The sequence below is a fragment of the Mus musculus genome, chromosome 18, assembly GCF_000001635.26.
Source record: "Mus musculus strain C57BL/6J chromosome 18, GRCm38.p6 C57BL/6J".
In the NCBI taxonomy this organism is placed as follows: Eukaryota; Metazoa; Chordata; class Mammalia; order Rodentia; family Muridae; genus Mus; species Mus musculus.
Genome location: NC_000084.6, coordinates 35,518,873 through 35,533,471, shown reverse-complemented (window position 1 = coordinate 35,533,471; position 14,599 = coordinate 35,518,873).

Sequence of the window (14,599 nt, the reverse complement as noted above, 5' to 3'; positions counted from 1 at the left end):
CAGAGGAACAGACATTGATATATGTGCTTCTTTTGACCATGAGACTGAGATTGAAGAAGAAAAGGAAAGGGCTTAGCAACCTCAACACTATTCTGTCCACCAGGGTCCAGGTTCTCTGAGAAGAATTGTAAACCTGCATATTGCCCAGGCATTCATTTGTTCCGTTCAGGAGCCTCAACTGAGGCCCCCAGCTATAGGGCACAGTTATGTGGAGACATAGAAAGGCATGCACATAGGGATGGAGATTCTTGCAGAGGAATTCTGTTTCCTTCCCTGAACCCACAGAATGAATGGCTCACGACCACGCCTGTGCTCCATGTGGGTGCCTAGTGCCTGCAGAGGCCAGAAGAGGGCGCCAGATCCTCTGGAGCTGAATCAAAGACAGCCGTGAGCCAAGGTGGGAGTGCTGGAAAGTTGGACTCAAGAACTCTGGAAGAGCAGTCAGCGCTTTTAGTGGCTGAACTACCTCTCCAGTTTATTTTCTGAAATGGGTTTTCACATTAAACCTGGAGCTCAATGATGGGGCTAGCTTGACTGGCCAGCAAACCCCAGGACTCCCCTGTCTCTGCCTCTCTGCCATCTCTTCTCTTCTTTCACTGTTAAGTTTTTGTCTTGATATGCCGGAGGTGCCCACCTATTTGCTTCTGCCTGCAGAGTGCTCGGATTAAAGGTGTGCATCACTATGCTTGGGCCTCTCCCTTAGGTTTTGAGAATGGGTTTCTCACTGAACTGGGGTCTTAACATTTCAGTCAGGATAGCTGAGGTTCGCCTCTCTCTCTGCTCCCTAAGCACCAGGGCTACATGTATTGCTGCCACCCCTGGTTTCGGGGATCCACTCAGGTCCTCATGTTTGCGTGGTACTGTGGTTTGAATATGAAACATCCCCCATAAGCTCTCCTCTTTGGAGCTGGTCTCCACTTGGTGGCGCTGTTTGGGAAAGGTGAGAATTTTTAGGAGGTGGCGCCTCACTGGAGGTAGTAGGTCAGAAAGGGTGGGCCTTGAGGTTTTATAGCCTGGCCTGCTTCTTGTTCACTTCCTGAGTGAGTCCAAGGCAAACAGCGTCTGGTTTCTGTCACCATTCCTTCCCTGGCTGTTACTGGTTATTCTCCATCATGATGAACCCTGTCCCGGCACTGTAAGCCAGAATAAACCCTCTCTGCCTTGGCTGCTCCCGTCAGTCCAGGCTAAGCACCCTTTGGAGCAAAGGACTTGTTTTCTATTGCATAATCAGCCCTATAGCACACTGTGTGGGACACAATCTGTAAATATTGATCAGACAAACCAATAGATTCCCATTTGATCCTAGAGAAGCCATGGTTGCTGAGGATAGGGGTGTATCTGTGTAATTCCAGAGCTGGAGATGCTGAGGCAGGAGGATTGTAAGTTTGAAGGCAGCCTGAGCTGCAGAGAGACTGGGCAGGAGAACTAAAAAGGTTACAGGATTAAATATATTCAGTTAAGTTCGTTTTTGGAAATTATTTGAGCTCAGTTCTGATGCCTAAGGGCACACTTATTCTCTGAATAAAGGCTTGTGGGGGGAGGGGGGTTATGGGGTGTCATGGGATACAAGCCTTAGAAGACTTTGATACTTCATCAAAAGTGAGCTCAAAAGGAACTGTGTGGCTCTCCTTATTTTCTTACCCTCTCCTAACTAAGGACAAAAATGAGAGCCTGGCATAGCCTCTAAAGACCTGGGAATTTAGCTGGGCATGGTGGCACATACCCATAATCCTGACACTTCACCCAGGGAGTTGAGTTCATCTCAGCTATGTAAGGGATCCCAGTCTGGCCTGGCATATGTGAGGCTCTGTCTAACAAACAAATAACAACACAAAAATGAGCTGGAATCTTTCTCACTCTCCCAAGCAGCTAGCCAGGCTTCTGCGTACCCATCCCATGTCTGCTCTGAGCCTTGGCTGCGGAGACAGTGGGCCTCCTGTCCATGGCTTCTGTCTCTTGCCTAAAGCTTTCTTTTCCTCAGCATCTTCCCCTCTACTCATTCTTCTGGTTCTGGCTCTTTCATCATTGTCCCTCCCCTTCTCCTCCTCCTTCCTTCCCTCCCTTCATAAAGCAATAGCCTCGCTCTTTTCTCCCCAAATTGAAGGGCAGTGGTGTAGTAAAACAAATTGCTGTCAACAAAAGTACATTTTCACTGTATTTATCCTCATGCAGGGAAGATTTATCAGGGTCTCTCACCCTGCACTGTTATGTAAATGTGGCAATCCAATGAAAATATGGCATCTAAGGAGCCTGAGGATAGAGCCACCATAAAAACTATCAATTACCCACTGAGGCTTCAGTCGGCTTAACTCGCTCATTACCTTGCCTGCTCTTAGGGTACATTTTGGCAGGTTGTGGCAGCTAATAAAAGATGCTTTCTGCTTTCTTGGGTCCTAGGAGGTCATGTAGAGGACCGAATGTTTGTAAAGTGCCTGAAAAATTATCGAGTGCTACATAATTCAAGGGTATTATTATTTCTGCTGTCATATGGGGGCATCTCTCTGCTTCTGGTTTGACAGATGTCAGCTCTGTCTGCAACCCAGAGCTAACCCTAGGCATGCACGTCTGTAGCTTCCTTTTGCTGTCTACATCTATAAGCAATGCTTCCCTCTGTCCTATTTTTAGGTAGGTAGTCCCTAGGCACCCCAGAGTCACACAGATGTTTGCTTGTCCTGTAGGTTTAATAGGAAGATTAAGGGGGCTGAAAATTCTCTGAGCGGCTCTTACCATTTCCGGCTCACTGGAGTGGAGGGTGGGCTGGTTCTATCTGAATCAGGAGAGCAGTTAGGGTGGGAGGCCTTCCCTCACAGGCCCCAAGCCGCAGTACTGAAGTCTGAGGATGGCATACACTACCCACAGTTGCTCAAAGGTTGTACTCAAAGGGGTCTCCATTGTCCTGCGGCCACAAGGCTGGTAAGAGACCCTTGTAACTAAGGTGTAGGAGGCAAGATGTAGGTCTGAGCCCCAGCTTTGCTTCCTTGAAGTTAGTTCTCCCTCACTTTCCTCCTTTGCAGTACATCAGCGAAACAGCGTTTGTGCTTCAACGAGTTGATGAGAGGATAAAGGAGACGGAGCACGTGAAGAGCTCAGCATATAGGAAAACAATTGTGTCCTCTGAAGGGCCAGAGTGCTTTCTAGATCCTGCACTTCCCCCCCACCTCCCTAAAGACCTAGTCACCTTCCTCACAAAAGGGCTGTAGGTCTGAGTTGTGCCTGCTTCTCCTAGGAAGAGGCTGTTTCAACCTAGCAGTCCTTTGGGGATGCAGCTGAAGTTCTGGAGGAGGCAACAGAAAGGCAAGAAGAGTTTTTGGGGGAGGTGGGTGTCTCTTACTTAGAAATGTCAAGAGTCAGAGCTGGAAGTGAGGGAGGTGGCGGGGGCGGAGGGAGGAGGGAAGAGTATAGGATGTCTCTAAGCTGCCAGCCGGATGGGGCTGCAGTACTCGGGCCCTGGCACTTCCTGCCACCCCCAGTCTTGGGAATGAGTCACTAGAGGGAGGAGTGATGGAGGCAGCATCTTCTGCCCCCAGAGCATCGGGGTCTGTTTCCCAAAAGAGGTCTCGTGGGAGGGAGAGCTGGAGCTCAAGGGAAGGGGTGGGCTGGGCGGGGCCTCAGGGGAGCAAGGCGGAGCTTCCAAGGCTCAGCTGACTTTCTGTGCACCAGGAACAGGTTCTGCTTCCACTGTGCGCACCAACTCAGGGTCCACAAAGGACAGGCGGAACCCATCTACAACTGCTCTTCAGACTTCTGCCTCTGTTTGCCCAGTTTTCTCCAGAGGAGGATGCTGCTTTTCTTTTCTATCATCTGCAGTAGGGGAGAGGACCAGAGTCCATGCCTCCCTGTTCTATCTGACCTACTCAAAACCTTAAAGCCTTAGCTCTGAACATCTTATCCACGATTTTGTTGTATCCACGATTTGTTGGGAGGATTTTCCCCTATGAATGCTTGACCCTTCTGTACAGATGTGGCAAAATGAGTTAGTGCCTCTCGCTTTCTCTCTCCCCTCCCCCATTTCCTCTTCTCTCCCTTCCTCCCCCCTTTCCTCTTTCTTTCTTAGACAGTGTCTCCTGGAGCCCAGGTAGACTTCGAACTTTCCATGTGGCCAAGGTTGGACTGAACTCTTGACACTTGCCTGAACTGCCCAAGCGATAATATTGTAGAGTTATGCCATCACCATCTAACAAGAGGGTGCCTTGCTATGTAGCCCAGGGTGTCTTCAAACACTGGGTTCTTCTTTCAACCTGCCTCCCCCTCCCCCTCTTCCTCCTCCTTCTCTTCCTCTTCCCTCATTTTCCATGGCAGGATTTCTCTGTATAGCCCTGGCCGTCTTGGAACTCACTCTGTAGACCAGGCTAGCCTCAAACTCAAGAGATTCACCTGCCTCTGAAAGGAAATAAAACTTGAGACATGTGATTCATGTAATTTATGTCAAATAGCCCAAAGAGTTGTTTGTGAGCTTCGAAACCTGGGGCAGAGAACATAGCAGAACAAGCCAGGACATGCCTGGGCAGGCCCGTCGTTACATGTCCTGACTGGCCTGGTGCCTCCCTATCTCCCGCCCTTCTGACAGTCTGTTGATGTTTAAATGAATCAATCATGTAAAACCGCGCCAATTCCTCCCCCCCCCCCTTTTCTATAAAAACCCGTAGCTTCCAAGCCTTGTGGTCAAAACTACTGTCTCCTGCGTGAGATATGTTTTGAACCGGAGCTCCGACATTGTGGCTCCACCATGTGGTCGACACCTCTGTCTCCTGCGGGAGATATGTGTCAGCCCGGAGCTCCGTCATTAAACTACCTCATGCTTTTACATCAAGATGGTCGTCTGTTCGTGATTCTTGGGTGCACGCCAAATTGAGTGGGGGTTTCCCCACTAGGTTCTTTCATTTGGAGGCCCCAGCAAGATCTGTGTGACACCCAGGAACCCCGAAAGACCCCTCGAAGGTACGTTTGTTTGTGTGCATCTTACATGTTGTCTGTTGTCTAAGTGTGGCACCACTGAATTTGTGTCTTGGTTTGTAAATTTGTGTCTTGGTTTGTGAATTTGTGTCTTGGTTTCAGGGTTACAAGATCATGGGTTCGAGTCCCACCTCAGGCCTTGGTTTTAGGGTTCTGAGATCGTGGATTCGAGTCCCACCTCGTGCCTTGGTTTTACATCTAGCAGAGTGAGGAATGAGTGTGCTTAGATACTGGTGTCTTTTATTCTCTGTTGCTGTCTTGTTTTTGTGTTGCTGTCTTGTTTTAGTTTGTGGTTTTCGTCATGGGACAGACTGTGTGTGTGGTGCCGAATGCGGACTTGGACTGACGTTAGGACAGAATTTGTCAGTGATAGTTAAGAAAAACAACTTGGTGTGTGTCCCTGGCTGCCGCAGGGCTGGACTGAGAACTTCCGGCTTCGGCGGCAGCGGCATACTGGCTGAGGCAAGACACCACTTGGGAAACTGTGGCCCAGGAACACCGATACAGAGGTTTCCCCGGGATGCCCACCCCACCCCCACCACCATACATTTCACCACCTGCTGGACAGGCAAGAAAAAAAAGAGAGGCGAGGCCCACAGGCCTGCGCCAGCCCCTCCTGGCTTCCTAGGGCTGACTAGATTTGCTGCCTCCGCTGCGTTCCCCCACCCCCCAGTTGGTCCGGTGCAGCCAGCTGTGAGAGCTGCCTTCCTTTCCCTGCCCCACGTGTTTTCTCTAACCAGCGAGGGAGACATCTGCCCACTTAAAACTTCTGTCCCAGGTAAGGAGCACCTACGAGTCTAATCACCAGGCTCTGACAAATGGATATAGAAGTCTAGAAAAAGGTGAGCTTAGACTGTAAGGAAGAGCAAAGCTTCAGCAGACTCAGGAGAGATAGATGACAGTGAAAGTAGAGATGAAGGAGATTAGAGAGGTCCGAGATGAGAGATACCCCGAATGAGAAATATTTAGAGTAGAACCAGTAAGTAAGAGGCAGAGAAGGTATATTACGAGAGGAGAGAGAGAGAGAGAGAGAGAGAGAGAGAGAGAGGCGAGAGGCAAGAGGCAGAAGAGAAGACAGGAGGGATCGTAGACAAGAGAGAAATTTGACTAGAATCTTGGCCACAGTGATAGGAGAGAAAGAAAAAGACAAGATCTAGACAGGAAATCTGGGCAACAGAAGACCGAGCCTCAGCTAAAAAGGCTCAGCTGTGTCAGATTGAAGTTACTTATTTGGGATACACCCTTCGAGATGGGAAGTAGTGGCTAAAGAAAGCCAGAAAAAAGACTGTAACTCAGATCCCCACCCCAACTACACCAAGGCAAGTAAGAAAATTCTTGGGTACCACGGGTTTCTGCAGGCTCTGGATACCTAGGTTGGCAACTTTAGCTGCCCGTTGTACCCCCTAACCAAGGAAGGGGAAGTGTTTGTGTTGACCCCAGATCACCAGAAAGCCTTTAGAGAAATGAAAAAGGCCCTACTGATGGCCAACCTTTGCCTGACCTAACCAAGCCTTTCACTCTATGTGGAAGAGAGATCACGGGTCCCCAGAGGAGTCCTTACTCAAACTTTGGGACTTTGAAAAAGGCCAATGGCTTAGCTATCCAAGAAGTTAGAACCTGTTGCCAGCGGGTGGTTTTCTTGCCTGTAAACTATTGCTGCAATAGCTCTGCTTATCAAGGATGCTAATAAGCTCACTTTGGGACAGCAAATAACTGTAGTGGCACCCCACACTCTTGAAAGCATTATCTGAAAGCCCCCTGACTGATGGATAATAACCAACGCTCCTGTGACACATTATCAGAGCTTTTTGTTGACTGAATCAGTGATGTTCGCTCCACCTGCTGTCCTCAATCTCACTACCCTACTGCCTGAGACTTCACCTACTCATCACTGCGCTGACATTCTGGCAGAAGAAACTGGTACTCAAAATGATCTGAAGGATCAGATCAGCCTTGGCCTGAGAGTTTGAGCTGGTACACCAATGGCAGTAGCCTTGCAGTTAAAGGTAAGCAGAAGGCAAGGGCAGCAGTACAGTGGTGGACAGAAAGCAAGTGATCTAGGCCAGCAGCCTCCCTGAAGGGACGTCGGCCCAAAAAGCTAAACTTGTGACTTTGATACAAAGAGGGCTGTTGACATCTGCAGAGAAGGACCTAAGATGCTGTGGCTACAGGAAATCAGATGGCAAATCTAACCGCCAAACATGTGGCCCAAAAAGCAATGATTCTGGCACCAAGGAGCCTAAAGATTATTATGATGTCAGAGAGACCAGCTTTAGATACACCCCTGAGCACTATCAAGTTATGGACATTATTTGACCCACCTGAGGGCCAAGAAATTAAAAGTGTGGTTAGGTCCTTTGACTACTATGTTACAGGACTCTCTGACTTGGCAGAAGAGATAGTCAAAAGCTGCAAGGCCTGTGCTATGACGAGGTAGAATTTACAGAAATTAAGTCAGCTAGATATGGAAACAAGTACTTATTACTGTTTATAGACACCTTTTCAAGATGGATAGAAGCTTTTCCTACCAGGACTGAGATGACCAATGTGATAGCTAAGATCTTCCCAAGGTAATGGACCTACCTTTGTTGCCCAGGTAAATCAGGGACTGGCCAAGATATTAGAGATTGGTTAGAAGTTACATTGTGCATACAGGCTCCAAAGCCCAGGACGGGTAGAAAAGATAAATAAAATTCTAAAAGAGACTGGTACAGACTTGGTGCTCCTTCCCCTTGCCCTATTTAGAACTAGAAATGCTCCCTTTTAATTCAGCCTTACTCTTTTTAAGATCCTTTATGGGGCTCCCATGTTCATCACTGTCTTAAATGATGTGTTTAAACCTACATGTTGTTGTAATAATAATCTGTATGCTAAGTTAAAAGGCTTACAGGTGGTACAGAAAGAAGGCTGGTCACAATTGGCTACAGCGAACGAGCTGGGTACCCCAAAAGACATCTCACCAGTTCCAGCCAGAGATCTGATCCACGTACACCTACATCATGCCCAGACCCTCAAGCCTCACTAGAAGGGTCCCTGCCTAGTTCTGTTCACTATCCCTTCTTATTTATTCTGTTTTTGTTCTTATAGAAAAAGTAGATTTCTATTCTCCACATACTTCTGAAATTCTAAGATTAGAATTACTTAGTAGAAGAAGAGGGGAATGAAAGGAAATAAAACTTGAGACCTGTGATTCATGTAATTTATGTCAAATAGCCCAAAGAGTTGTTTGTGAGCTTTGAAACCTGGGGCTGAGAACATAGCAGAACAGGCCAGGACATGCCCGGGCAGGCCCGTCTTTACATGTCCTGACTGGCCTGGTGCCTCCCTATCTCCCGCCCTTCTGACAGTCTGTTGATGTTTAAATGGACCAATCATGTGAAACCGCGCCAATTCCTCCCCCAGCCCCACCCCTTTTCTATAAAAGTCCCTAGCTTCCAAGCCTTGTGGTCAAAACCACTGTCTCCTGCGTGAGATACATTTTGAACCGGAGCTCTGCCATTATGGCTCCACCATGTGGTCGACACCTCTGTCTCCTGCGGGAGATATGTGTCAGCCCGGAGCTCCGTCATTAAACTACCTCATGCTTTTACATCAAGATGGTCGTCTGTTCCTGATTCTTGGGTGCACGCCGAATTGGGAATTGAGTGGGGGTTTTCCCATTAGGTTCTTTCACCTCAGCCTCTGCTGCCTCTGCCAGGATTAAAGGTGTGAACCACCACCACCTGACTCAGTTTTCTTCTTTAATTGCTGTTTTCTAATTCTTCTTCAAGGTTTGCATTTGCTAAATACAAGCTATGTTCTTTACACATATTTTTTTTTTACACATATTTATAATGTACTTAATCCTCATAATGACCTAATGCTCATTTCACAAATAAGAACACTAGGACCAATAAGTTCCTAAGATCATGGAGTCAAAAGGTGACAGAGCTGAAGTTTGGTACTCATGTTTTTATTGTCTTAAGAGTTTTGGGGCCTGGGATGTTGCTGTTGGTCAAGTGCTTGTGTAGGACGCATGAAGCCCTGGGATCAATCCCCAGGACCACATGAAACTGGGCATAGTAATGCACACCTATAATCCCAGCACTTGGGAGACAGAGGCAAGAGGTCTTGGCCACCCTGGTCTATAGAATGAATTCCACGTTACTCAGCATTTCCTAGTGAGACATAATAATAACAATATAAAACTATATTAAAATGCAGCAATCATGCATCTTAGCTATACTAATGTTTTCCGCTCATATTCTTTCTGCCTTGGCCTCCCCAGTACTGGGGTTGTGGATGTGATCCACTGTGCTCAGCCTCTAAATACTTCTGAAACATCCTGTCTCAGCAATGGTACTAGGTTGAATGAACTTTGGAGGGGAGAGACATTCAAACCAGAACATCCTCCATCTTCACTGGGACACAACCCATCAATCCCAAAGAGAAAGGAGCAGGGAGGAACCTGCAGAGAGAGGAAAGGGGGGAGGAGGAGGAGGAGGAGCAGGAAGACCCAGAGAGGAGTGCTCAGCCACAGAGAGCAGAGAACTTGGATGTAGGAGAGTCACAGGCTGGCCAGGAGGGAGGATCTTGGGAAATAGAATTCTTCCTCATCAGATATGGCTTCAATTCACCCTAGCTTTACTCCTTATATTAGAAGATGACTTGGCTCCCCAACACCATGATTATTCCTCCATTTTTTCCTAGTATCTCTTCCAAATACCTAGTAGTTATAGGGATTCTAAATATCCCTTGATTTGTGAGAGTTAGTACAAGACCCCTGTTGAAAAACCTGTCTGAAAATGAAAAGATGCCTGGAGTATAGCTCAATGGTAGAGTAGCTTGTGTAGCGTGCTTGAGGTTCTGGGTTCAATCCCCAGGACAAAAAGACGGTATTTATAGCCAGTCATAGAGACTCATTCCTGTAACCTTACTCTAGAGATGGAGACAGGAGGAACTCTACAAACTAGGTTTTATGGCAAGTGTGAGGCTAGCCACAACTATGGAGGGAGATTGTGTCAAGAAAACAAAGTGATGGGGAGAAGGCCTCATTAGCCTAGGCTAGTCTAGAACATATCATGAGATTGAGGAGGATCTTGAACTCCCATCCTGCTGCCCCCTGTGGAGCTAGAACTATGGGCTTGTGACACCATGGCCAGTCTATGAAGTGCTAGGGATAGAACCCAGGGCTTTGTGTGTGCCAGGCAATCACTCCATCAACTAAGCTACATCCGCAGACAGCTACAGTGGTGGGCGTGGCATGTCCTTTGGCTTCTATTCAGGAGACTCTGGCATATGGAGGATGGGCTGGATCGCCAACGGAACACTACTCTTGGGTGTGTGGGGGGTTGGGATTAGGACTGTGACTTTCTTTTTCCCTTCTCTTCCTCGCTCCCTCCTTTCCTTCTTTCCCTTTGATAGGGTCTCATATAATTTAGACTGGCCTCAAGCTCTGTGCCCAAGAGTGATCTTGCATTTTTATCTCTTTTGTCTACTTCTAATGCTGGGCTTTTCAGGCACGCACCACGATGCTTGGTTTTATGGGATGTTGAGGATTGAACACCAACCAGGGGTTCCTGCATGCCAGGTAAAGAACTCTATTAGCTGAGCTGTAACCTAACTGTGATCTGCTGACTGCAGCGGGGCCCAACGAGTCTGTATCTCAACCAAGACTGCAGACCGTCTTTGTAACTAAAGGCTGGGGAGGGGATGAGGCTGTGAGAGGTGGGGGTTCAAGCTCGAGGAGAAGCAAGCTTAACTCCCTGCTAGTGAATAGAGGAAGGATGGTCGAAATTGCTCACTTAGCAAACGATTTAGCCAGCTGTAGAAAATCCCATTAAATGACAATTCTTATCTCAGTGTCTGGCTTCTGGAAAGCACATTTCTGGGCTTTCATGAGAACCAGGGCAATTTCTTCTGAATTCAGTCAAGCGGGCATCACTAGTGAGAAGCCAAAAGCCAGAGATGAGCAAAGCCTTCCCAGTCTCCTGCTTTTTCCTGACCCTTATACCAGGTCTCCATATCATCTGTCAATTACCTGGTTAGTTGAGCCTCTTCTCTGCCTATTGGAATATAAATAGTGAGCATTTTATTGCTCCCCACTAAGCATTGTAATCAGAACCAATTACCAAATGAGACTCTGGGAAAGTCCTGCCCTCAGTTGTGACTAGGCTTTGTCTGGAGCCAATGTGATAATTGCGGTGACAACCAAACCAATTGTTCTACAGATGTGAGGTCCCTACTTCTAGCCTAGGCTCCCCAGCCCAAGGGACCCAAACTCTGTACTTTGCTTTAAAAGAGAAAGCTGTAAATATCCTCCAACAGCTTCAGTGGTTGCAGGTGGGCCTGCCCAGTTCCCCCTGCAGATTCATGCCTCTGGGTATGTCAGAAGCTTGGGCCTTGAAGACAGTGATGGGACAGTGGAGATGTTAGATCACAGATGCTGTGTAGCCCTGGCTGTCCTGGAACTCACTCTATAGACTCAGAAATCCGCCTGCCTCCCAAGTGCTGGGATCAAAGGTGTACGTCACCACTGCCTGGCTTTTTTTTTTTTTTTAAGATTTATTTATTTATTTTATGTGAGTACACTGTAGCTATCTTCAGACAGACCAGAAGAAGGCATCAGATCTCATTACAGATGATTGTGAGCCACCATGTGGTTGCTGGGAATTGAACTCAGGACCCCTGGAAGAGCAGTCAGTGCTTTTAACCACTGAGCCATCTCTCCAGCCCCTATTCTTCTTTCTTATCAACATGCTGGTGCCAAAGGCCTGGGTAAACTGAGGTAACACTGTGGGCCTTGCCACTCTGACACCTTGTCCTGAGGAGCTTTGCCTCTTACCTTTTCAGCCTCTGAAAGCACGGTTCTTGCCGGGCATGGTGGCGCACACCTTTAATCCCAGCACTTGGGAGGCAGAGGATTTCTGAGTTCGAGGCCTGGTCTACAAAGTGAGTTCTAGGACAGCCAGGGCTATACAGAGAAACCCTGTCTCGAAAAAAACAAAACAAAACAAAAAACCAAAAAAAAAAAAAAAACCCAAAAAACAAAACATGGTTCTTTCTCCTCTCTGAGACCTGGTGTCCTGAACCTTTCCCCTTGGGTGTTTGGCTTCTATTGGCTTCCATAATTCACACACCCTCCTCTTCTGCCCATCGCTCTCTAGCAGCTCCAGAATGAGCTCAGCAGCAGGCCCCTTCATGTGATGGACTACAATATATGTAATCCCAGCAGTTGATTGAGAGATTGAGGCAGTCAGTAGTTCAAGATCATCCTGGGCTACATAGTGAGTTAAGGTTACATCTAAGTTACATAAGATCCTGTGTTAAAAACAAACAAACAAACAAACAAATCAACAAACAAACAAACATGCACATACACAAAGCAAAGAGCTGGACTGGTTGTGTATAATACATTTAGCATTACAATTCAGTAGTGCTAAATGTATTTATATGTGTGTGGTGAGTATGTGTGTTGCATACCTTTATTCCCAGCACTTGAGAGGCAGAGGCAGATGGATTTCTGTGAGTTTAAGGCTAGCCTAGTCTACAGAGCAGGTTCCCGGACATTCAGAACTGTACAAAGAAACTCTGTCTCAAAACAAAGAAACAAACAAGCAAGCAAATAAACTGTAAAACAGCAGCAACAAAACAATAAGACATTGGGCGATGGCTTAGTTGGTAGAGTGCCATTGTAGCATGAAGACCTGTGTATGATCCCCAGTGTTCATGGGAAAAAAGTGGGTTTACTCCTGTATCCTTGTAATCTTGCAGGGGGCAAGGGGTGGGTGGAGACAGGCCATCCCTGGGGCTTGCTAGCTAGCCAGGCTAGCCCAGTTGGTGATCTTTGGGTTCAGAAAGAGTCCCTGTCTCAAAAACTAAGATGGAGAATGTCAGAGGAAGACACCAGATGTTGACCTCTGGCCTCTGTAGGGCTCTAGACCTGGATTTGATCCTCAGAATTACCCACACATACATGCACGCACACATGGAAGGTAAATTGTATTTTATATGACTTCTCCCTCAATTAAAGGAGAATAAAATGAACCAAGTGTTGTGGCTTATGTTTAGAACTCTAGCACCTAGGAAGATGAACCAAGATATCTCGGTTGAGTTTAGTCTGGGCAATATAATAAGTTCAAGGTCCCATTGTGAGACTGTCTCAAAAATTAAATCAGTGAGTAAGTGCTCTTCAGGATCTGGTTCCTTCCTACTTTTCCAAGTAGCTTTGTCACCTGGTTTGTCTCTGACTTACTCACCTTCAACATGCCGAACATCTCTGATCTCAAGACACTAGTATTTCTTTCTTTTTTTTTTTTTAAAGATTTATTTATTTATTTTATGTTTATGAGTACACTGTAGCTGTACTGATGGTTGTGAGTGATCATGTGGTTGCTGAGAATTTGAATTCAGAACTTCTGCTTGCTTGCTCAGGTCGGCCCTGCTCGCTTCAGTCTAAATATTTATTTATTATATATCTAAGAATACTGTAGCTGTCTTCAGACACACAAGAAGAGGATGTCAGATCTCATTACGGATGGTTGTGAGCCACCATGTGGTTGCTGGGATTTGAACTCAGGGCCTTTTGAAGAGCAGTCAGTGCTCTTAACCCCTCAGCCATCTCTCCAGCCCGACACTAGTATTTCTTTATTCATCTGCTTAGAAACCTCTTTTCTTTAACCCATGCCTGGCTTCCTGCTATACCTCATCCACACCTCATCTTTTTTTGTTTGTTTGTTTTTCGAGACAGGGTTTCTCTGTGTATCCTTGGCTGTCCTGGAACTCATTTTGTAGACCAGGCTGGCCTTGAACTCAGAAATCTGCCTGCCTCTACCTCCCAAGTGCTGGAATTAAAGTTGTGCGCCACCATGCCCGGCTCTACACCTCATCTTTAAATCACATGTTTTACTCCATTTTCTATTTTGAGATCTTGACTTTGTGATCCTTCTGGCTCTTGCCTTCAAGTGCTGAGATTACAGGAATCAGCACCATGCCTGGCTTCAGAGCATCTCTGTCTGTCTGTCTGTCTGTCTCTCTCTCTCTGTGTCTCTCTTTTTCTCTCTGTTTAGATGAGCCCAGGCTGACCTATGAATTCAGCATGTAGTCCAAGCTGGCCTCAAACTGGTGGCAGTCTTCCTGCCTCATTTTCTCAAGTGTTGAGATTACAAAATGAGCTTTAAATAAAGATATTGTGCAGGAACATGGTTTAGAGAGTTTAGCTTCTGGTGGGCAAGCATTCTCCACTAGCCATGTAACCCTAGTGCCTGGGGACACAGGGAGGAAATGGAGGGCTGGGATGCTGATGACAAATAGTTCATTGACCAGAAAGGCTAAATAATTGATGGATTCCAGGTTTTGTGAGAGACCTTGCTTAAAAAAAAAAAAAAAAAAAAAAAAAAGTAGGGCTGAAGAGATGACTCAGCGGTTAAGAGCACTGACTGCTTTTTCAGAGGACCTGAGTTTAATTCCCAGCAACCACATGGTGGCTCACAACCACCTGTAATGGGATCTGATGCCTTCTTCTGGTGTGTCTGAAGACAACAGTGTACTCACATACATTTAAAAAAAAAGTTTGCACACACCCCTCCCCATACACACACGCACACACACACACTCACACACACACATACTCACACACAGAGTAGATATTTAGAAACAAAAGAAGGCA